We start from the raw sequence: 9,757 nt of genomic DNA, 5'->3' as shown, positions 1-9,757 counted from the left end.
TTTTCCCTTTTTTTTCCCTTTTTTTTTTTTTTTTTTCTTCTGCTCGTGTTCCCTGCTACTCGTGACCGGTTCCGCGGATGGCTTTCCGTCGCCCGGAAAATGTTGCTCCTTCGGGGATGGAGATGTTAGCCGCGAACCACCGAGGGGGGACGACGCGCGGTCGGAACTTTTTTCGATTGGAATAGCACGAGGTAAGTGTCTATATGTATGTTACAGTAACATATATATAGTTTATTGTCCCATTCGATGGAATTATAGAAAAGAACGTTTCGTTGTTTGAAACACGATTAAGTTTGAAACAAAATTGTACGATAAAACATTTGAAAATTTTCTTTCTTATGTGTATTTATATATATTAAAAACTACTACGTTCGAAACATGAGAAAGTAGAAGATAAGATAGTTATCGTAAAATTTCTTTTTGATAAAAGTTAAAATAATTCTGAAATTGCCATCGTGCACTCAATTTTGTAAGTATACATTTATCGAAACGAATTTAACAAATTTATCAAACTATGAAATGAGATTTCTATTTGTAAATTCTCGTTTGTGAGTGTGAATTTGCAAATATCCATTCAAATTTTACGATATAAGAAGAGAAACAATTGTTCAAAATTGATCGAAACAATAACGGTTCAATCGAGAACATTTATCGAAGATGTTCGGGTATAATTAAATTGGAACGTGGAGGAAATGAAGTGGAACGCGTTACGAAATTTCAATCCATCGGCCATCCGTGTCGTAATGCGGAACGCGCGTGGAGAGGAGAAAGGAAAGCGGAAATGTCCGGAAGCGGAGAGATGTTAATAAAAGCAAAGCTTGCCAAGCTACATCAGTAGCCGTAACCGATATCGCTGTAAACAATTATAAACACCGAGGCCCCGGCCTCATTATTGCGTTTAAAATCGCGAAACGTTTGTGTAGTCATTTACATAGGCGGTCGCCGATCGCCGGCCGCGATTATGCGTAAAATCGGCGGCCGATGCGCCGCGCAAATTTGTACCCATAATTCTTTCCTCGTCGAATCTGCGAACAGCGACGGCCTCGGTGCATTTAAGCCCGGCCACTGCACCCGCAGACACGCACACCACCTATACACACCGACACACGCCGTCAGCTCATACCAATTGCAACGACATGCCGCATCATTACGCCCCGCTAATTAATTGTGATTTATCGACTTCAAAATCCCCGATCGGACCTGCCTCGAGGAAATACAATGGCCGCCGCTCCGCTACGACGCCGTTGCGAACACGATGACGCTTCATACGATCCAACGCAGACCTCTTTCTTTTTACTCTTTATTTATTTGTTTGTTTATTTATTTCTTTTTCTTTCTTTCGCATCTCTGCGTTTTCGATCACCCAAAGAATCGTTCTTGTCGTCCTTCCTCCTCTCTTTTTTTTTATTTCATTTCATTTCTTTTCTCTTATCACTTTTTTTCTGTCTCTTTTTTTTTTTTTTTTATTTTTGATTTGTCCCTTGATGGAGAGAAAGCAAAGGAACTTTTGAAAGGGATTAAAGATTGATTGATGATTTTTGGATAATGCACAGTGTGATATGTATAGATTTTAAAGAATTTAAATCAGAAAAGGTGAGTTGATTTCTTTGTTTAAAATTCTGGATATGGCGATGTCAAATTCTAGATCTTTATTTATTGCAAATTTGCATTTATTTCGAGTATAGTTTCTAAATCTATTCTGCATCTTTCTATTCTTATATATGCTACTTTTATCCATTTTTCATTGCTTCAAGCAAATTTGTATCGAATCCTGAATTTAAAAATTCAGCGAATTAACAAATATTGACTTTTCAAAAATAAGAAATCAAGATCCGATTCGCGAAAGGAAAATACAGAAATAATTCGAGGTATTTTTTTAAAATCCAATATAACAATATATCCATATACCAAAGAAACGGATCAAAGTCCGTTTTAAAAATTCTTTCTTTCAAATCCTTGCAATCAAAATTAACAAATATACCAAGATACCAATATATATACCTATCAATGCAGAGAGAAGAAGAATCTCCAAGAAAATCTTCCGCAACAATGAATCCCGTGAAAGGGAAGCAATTCCACTTAAAACGCGACCCCAGCCGGATTTGCGCATCGGCGCGAGGACGAGCATCGTCGACGGGGGCCACCACGATCATCCCTGCGCGACAGATTATATTCGACATCGTTGAAACGTTACCAAAACAGCTGCGCCGTGAACGACAATTAACGAACCGGTGGAGCGCCGCGAAGCATGAATTTTTCTCGTGCAACAAGTTGGCCCACAATGACGGTTCCGCGCCGCGTGACGTCTTACGAGGGGGGAGGTCTCACCCCCGTAAGAATTCGGTAAACCGTTTACTAACGGATCGATGAATCGCTCAAAATATTTGTCGCGCTTGTCAGACCTTTGTCGAAAACGACGAAAGCACACGGCAAATCCGGTTGCCGCGTATACACCGGATCATCTTCCGGGGACAAGCTTGTTGGGGACAGTTTTGGATTAGTTTCTTTCTCTCTCTGGTTTTTCTGATTCTGCTTTTTCTTTTTTCTTTTTTTTTTTTTTTGTCGGGGTATAGCAAGTGGTATATAGAACGTTTCTCGGTTTGATCCGTACGTGGAAAGGACACGATTGTTGTACACGCTTGTTCATGTTGAGACGCTTATTTTTTGAGAGATGAGGAGGAGGTCGAAATCTTCTTATATTCCTTTGAGATGTTTAACAAAATAATATATAATATCGTGCGTCTAAATTGTTAAGAGATGTCGGGAATATTTGCAAGAAATTATTCGTATTGTTTTTAATTTTATAAATTCGAAATAAAATTTCGAACGACACCACGAGAGTTTCTCGAGGAAGAACGTTAAATTTTACGCTCTTTTCTTTCTTCTAGTAGAAAGAAAATCTCACATTGCGAATTCATTTTCTCTCTCTTTTTTTTCTTTTTTTTTTCTTAAATTATCAATTAAACAAATTATCAATTATCCGAGTTTCAAAGATCGTTCGTTCCGGGTATCGACACGCGCCGGCTCGTTAGAAATCATTTCTCATGGCGGGGAACGCGTGCAGCCCTCCGGGTTAGATCTATTTACGGGAAGCGAGACGTTGTTGCACCTGGTGCCGCCGAACACGGCGGCGTTCCCGCGCCGGTCCACGGATTAACCCCCTTATGTGGAATGGACGAGTCTCGATGAACGTTCGTCTATGTTATTAGAATAGCACCGCGTTTAATGAGTAATGAGACGATTTACTACGGGCATGCGGGAATGTTGCTTTCGATGCTTGGTAATTTCGTAGCGAGTTCACGAATGCGGGACATTTTCCACTATGTGGAGGGGAAAATGTTAACTAAAAAAAAAAAGGAAAAAAGAAGAAAAAAGAACCAACTGGTAAATCTCTGGATCGAGAAAGAAAGAAAAACAGATTTTTTTTCGAATCTAATAATGCTCTCTTTCTTCGATTTTTAATTTGATTTTTAATCCTTTTTTTTTAAATGTAAATATAATTATAGATTAATAAATTGATAACGTATGTTTTATTTTTTTATTCGTTTGAGTCATCTTTAATAATTTTCGTGAAAGCACGGTAATATTACTTGCTAATTTCTAAAAGAAACTAGTTTAAGGTAAGACTACCAGCAGACCAGTAAAATATATGTACATAAATTAAATAACGAATTCTGAATGTTTGGTCGAACTGGCAATTAAGAATTACGTAGGCAGGTATACTTTGCGTATATGGTTGGCAAAAAGTAATTGGAATCAAATTATCCGTAAAAACGGATGTATACCTTTCGTTCTGCCAACACCTTTTCTTTCTTCTTTTTTTTTTTTTTTCTTTTTTTATTACCATTGCAAACGCAAATACTTTTTCATCTCCTTTCGATTGAATAAAAATTTTCAATCCGATAAAACCAAAATTTAATCACGACGAAACGAAAGAACGGGAGTTAGAGTTGTTGTAACTTCTGCCCCGACATTGCTCTATTATATTATATTATATAGTATTTTCCGATACTTCGCACCTAATACCCGAATTTATCGATGCAATACATCGCGATTACGATGCAATTTGTAACAATAACGGTAGTGTTAATTACAGCCATTCTGATAATTGGTTTAAATTGCTCGAATGATCTTTCGTGGAAACCAATGAGCTATAAATGAGAAAAAAATAAAAAAAAATATGTGTCCTGTATTACTATATTCACCACCTTATTTTCCACCCTTAACAACCTCTATTTCCGAAAATATCGAGACTCTTCTTCTATCGAGGAATATTAACTAACTCGGATCGATTAATCGACTTGCTTTTCATTTTTCATCCATTCCGTGATATGATTAAATAAATTAAAAAGGAAGGAGGGAAAAAATTAAGGAAATCGGATGCATTTTTAAGGAAAAAAGAAACCGATTGATCATTCGTATAATCAACAAACACGAGTTTGAAAAATCGCTCCATTGCGCGGATTCGTCCGATTCAGCAAGGACACGTTCCAAACGTGCGCTTCCCTTCAGGATCTCTCTTTTCGTTTCTTCAGATCCGTGTACACTTGTTGAGCGCAACATTTTCCCTGGATCCGCGCCGTCTCGTTTTCGATACGTATAGGAATGTTTTATCGCGTGCGCATCAAGCATCGCAGGGGCACGCAATTGCTAAACAACGAAATTGTCGATGAATTATTTATGTCAGCGGCGTTTTCAACGACTTCTTGGAAACGGTGGAACCGATCCCCATTAGAATCCCCATTAACAATTCAAATCTGGAATATATAGAATATTTATAAAAAAAAGGAAAAAAACGATTCTCTGTTGCATCTCTCGAAAAATCATCGTCTGGGACAAAATAGTAGCGATTATCATATCAAATAACTTTGTAAAATTATTCAATTCGAATATTGGAAAGAATAATTTTGCAAAAATACTCTCATTTACAACAGTATTTATACGAGTAAATGCAAATATTTCGTACACATATACATAATTTTACTATACATCGAAGTACATTAAACATTAGCCCGATGCGATAAAAGTTTGACGAGAAAAGGAAAAAATTCGTAGCTGAAATTATCATTCGAAACCTCGAGACCATCTCCTCCCAAGAATAAACCCATTCGAAATAAAATAAATCCGACGAAAAACCGATGATAATCTCGCGCAACAACTGCACAATTCCCATTCCCGCGTTCATACTCGAAACCTGGAGAAAAATCTTCGCCAACATCGTCGAAACAACAAATCGTCGCGAGATATAATACGCATCCACAATCGGGATACGACTTTCCCGTCCTGCGGGCCCCGCCATCCGGACAAATTGCGTTGCACTCTAATTATACAACCCTGCACGCACACCCGGGCCCCCTCCCCCTACCTGCATCCCGAGACTCGTTCTCTCTCCAAGATTCCCTAAACGGCGTTGGGCTCGCGCGTTCCTCTGAAAAATCCCCGCTGAATGGGCGAGCACGGACGGACGAGGAGGGTGAGCGTGCTGAGGATGGAAAAACGCCACGCTCGGGACAAAGACGGGGATATGCCCGTTTCGCGTAAGCGGATCGGCGTCCGCCTCTTTTTTGCCAGGTCTCACCTTGTTCGACGGACAAAGGCCGAGCCTTTTCGAGGAGAGGAAAGGAGGGGAGGGGGGGGGGTGGGCAGGAGGAGGCACAAGCCGGGGATATATACGAACCCCGTAGGGCAGAAGCAATTCTCCGTCGTTTCTTCCGTCGTGTTGTTTCCATCGAAAGGATTTTTCTCCCTTGCAGCGACGACATCCTCCCGATCGAGGAAGGGGGAGGGGGCACGCGCGCGAGGCCATTCGTGGAAGAATAAATCGCTGCATGAGTTCCTCGAACATCGTCACGGTTGGTCTTCATTAACCCTCGCGCGACGATCCTGTTTCGCTTGGCCGAGGCTAATGAGTCCGGGCTCCGGGGTTTTTCCCCCGCCAATCGTTGATACTGGATTTTGTGGCCACGTGTGCTGTGCCAAGGGACCAAAGAATAGATGCTTACCGATTTTAGAACAGTCGAGAGAGGAGGGGAGGAGGAGGTATTCTCGCGATCATTCCTTTTCTTCTCGCGCGGGACGTTCTTTTCGGAGGGATGCGTTCGTTCGAGATTTTGTTCCTATGTTGAGAATCCGCGAGAGGAGTAATGAATAATTTTAGATTATAAGCGAAAGCGTCAGAACGAATCGAACATCTCTTCTCGTCGATTTTGTTTGATTGTTTGCGTTTCGAGATAAAAAAAAAAGAAGAAGAAGAAGAAGAGAGTTTCGAGAAAATATTATTATTCGAGAAGGTAGACATTTTGAAGAGATATTTCTACGCCCTGTCGTAAATCCTCTTTCTTTATTACTGAATAAAAATAGTCGTTATTAAAGTTTTTAAGAAAGCGTACTTTAATTCATTCATTCGAGTCCTTCGAGATAAGAAAGTGCGCGTAAATGCATTTTATCTTTAAAATGACCCTATACAGGATGTACCGCCTGAAACGTTACAAGGTGTCTTCTTTCCCCGAAACTATTAAAAGGGGACAAATTTTGTTTCGGTTTATATTAGAACTCCCTGATGTCGTTTACATAACTTATAGTGATGGTACCAGCATCTACTATAAAGGGAAACGGAGCGTATTATGATTCATAAATATTTATGTATTTAAACATCGTGTTTCTCTCCGAGCTCGATAATAATCGTTTCACGTACCATTATTACGAACAATTAAACAGTTAATGCTACAAAAAGTTTTGTATAATAACAAATATTGATGAAAGATAATTAAATAGGGAAGATATAATAATACCTACATATTATGTGGTATAATGTAATATTAACGAAACAAAGGAAAACAAAGAGAGAATAAATTATCGGGGAGACTTGAATTATTTATCATAATTTTTTTCAAGAATCGTTAAATTAATTATCCATTTTACGATTCTTAATATTGATTCTTCTAATGATATTAAATTTCTTATTTCATTTTTTCATAAGATAAACAGAAAAATAATAAAACTTTAACTTTAACTTTAACTTAAAAAAAAAAAAAACTCTTTTTACGACATAAGAGAAATTACAAAGATTCCGTACAAAGTTGATCGATATTTATATCGAGAGGCGAACGCTTTCGAAAGTACGAACGTACACAAAAATGGTATCGGTATAGATGTATCATTAGCGATTCTCCACGTTTGAGCAGAGGCAACAATCAAAAAGGTTCGCGGCCCTGTTCAAATAGACAAATGCGCGGAAGGCGTCGTGCGACTGCGAAATGCGTCGCGACGCCTTGCTGGCGTGTATCTGACCGTCATAATATTTGGAATTGTCCGAGGTCTGGTTGAACGGGGTCGGTCTCCCGGGTTACAATCGGCCGTTGTGAATGCAAATGCAGCGTCCCGACGTCGATTCGCGACGCTGCGCATCCGTCAGACATTCTGGTGCTGCTTATTAACGTACGTAGAATCGGTATTTTCGCAAAACCGAAATTCCTCTCTTTCTTATATCTTTCCCTTCCATTGTCAGAATTCTTTTTTTTTTTTTTTTTCGTTTTCGACGGAAGAAAATCTATTGAAAATTGCGAAAAAAGAAAAATAAGAAATTAGATAGAAAAAAAAGACTGTCCATTTAATTATCAATGATATTAAAACGAATGATATTCCGTTTTTATCCTCGTTTCTTGATTATTCGTATAATTTTTGTCGAAGAAGCGAAGATTTGGAGATTCGAAAGTGTGATCGACGAACAAGAACGTAAATTCATAATTTCTGTAGTGTTTCGCGTTAATTATCGTACGATGGAAAGTAAGGAGGAGGAGGATCGAAAAAGATGGCTCTAATTATAATTTCAAATCGAATCGATTCGCACGAAAACCGGACTCCAGGACACGATTTCATTCACCGGGCCAGATTTCCACGAACGAATATCACGGTGCCGTGATCTGGCACGCGGAGGTTTATTATCTTAACGCGAGAACAAATCAACGTACGATGATGGAAGATCGTTTACCGGGGAAGTTAATGAATAATCTGCGGTTTCGGATTCTCGAAACGGAACCATTAATCTTTTAATATCACTGGCAACATTAACGATCCGCCCAAGGCTACCACCAGAAACAATTTCGACTATAAATTCGCCGTTGTTTTGACGTATCTGTCGCAAAATGTTATAAATGGGATGTATACTAATTATGACACGTAACATCGCAACTTGCTAGTTACGAAATTCTGAAATTCTCTGCATTTATTCTTTCAATACCAATACTCTTCAAACTTTTAATTTTATCGTATATACGAATTAATAATAACCTTTGAATTTGGATCTTCGCATAAGATTCTTCTAGCAACTATGTAAAATCAAAATTTATCATTATTTCTAATCCTAAAGAAAACTTCTTCGTCAATCTCCCTGCTATATTATCCCAAATTTTCTCTGCATTTATTCTTTCAATACCAATACTCTTCAAACTTTTAATTTTATCGTATATACGAATTAATAATAACCTTTGAATTTGGATCTTCGCATAAGATTCTTTTAGCAACTATGTAAAATCAAAATTTATCATTACTTCTAATCCTAAAGAAAACTTCTTCGTCCCTGCTATATTATCCCAAATTACCCTCGAATCGAACGAATTCCGATCGAACTCGTTTCATTTCGAGCAAATTATTCTTCGTTATTCCAACTTTAACTTCAACTTTTATCTTTATCCCTTTTTCGAAGAAACTTCTCCAGTCACGCAAAATCCCCCTCAGAAAGAAACAACAAATTCCAACCGAACTCTCCTCACGAGTAAATTATTACTTCCTTATTTACTTAAATGATGATAAAAAGGGAAAGAAGAACGATATATCGATAGCGAAATATAATATAATGTAAAATTTCGAGCAGTAAATCGAAAATTTTACAGCGCCGCCGCCTGGTCGGAGCACGAGGGGTATATTGTCCGGGCGAGTTCTCGCGGGCGAGATAGGATCGGCGCGCAAATTTACGGCCGTCTTCCATCAGATACGCGGAAATCCCTCAAACTTTGATGACGGCTATTCGAAGCTTTTTAAATGTTCATGCTTACAAACTGGTTCACCGGTGTAAGGACCATAAAAGCCAATATGGGGATGGGGGTCCCGGTGAGCCGGAACACCCTTTACGCTCACCCGTACCTTTATCTTTATCGTTATGCGTCGTTGTTTCAAGCTCTTTATGTCTGACAGGGGGCTCCCATTAACGTTTGATTTACAACTTTCTACAAATCTATAAAGGAGCCCTCCCTCACCCTCCCTTCCAGGGTATAGATTTCTTTCGTTTTCGATTCACTCGTACAAGATTTCCTCCCTCCTGCCTTGGCTACGATTTCGAGATTTCGTCGCTGTAAATTATATTTCGCTCGTGAAACGATGGTTAATGATTCGGGTTCGACGTGAATTGAACGTTACGTTTTCATCAGCTGAGGGTAAAACTTGTAATCTTTCCCCCTTTTTGTGATGCAAGGAGATGAAAAGTTTCTTCCGTCTCGCTCTTAATTCTTCTTATATCTTGAAATTCGGTTTGGTAATTTAAAAAAAAAAAAAGAACTATGTATCGGGTTTTAAGAATAGGATTAAAGTCTAAAGAGAATTTATTGGATGTAAAAATATAATAGCTATTAAATTTTAAATTTGTAATAAAGATTGTGACCGTTTAAATTTCTTGCGTTGTCACAACAAAATGTGAAACGTATTAAATTTCAAGATAATATACTACTATCCTTTCGAATCTCGTAAAATTATAATTATTGCT

The sequence above is a fragment of the Apis dorsata genome, unplaced genomic scaffold (genome assembly GCF_000469605.1).
Source record: "Apis dorsata unplaced genomic scaffold, Apis dorsata 1.3 scaffold_133, whole genome shotgun sequence".
Classification (NCBI taxonomy): domain Eukaryota; kingdom Metazoa; phylum Arthropoda; class Insecta; order Hymenoptera; family Apidae; genus Apis; species Apis dorsata.
Note: the sequence above shows the minus strand (reverse complement) of the source record.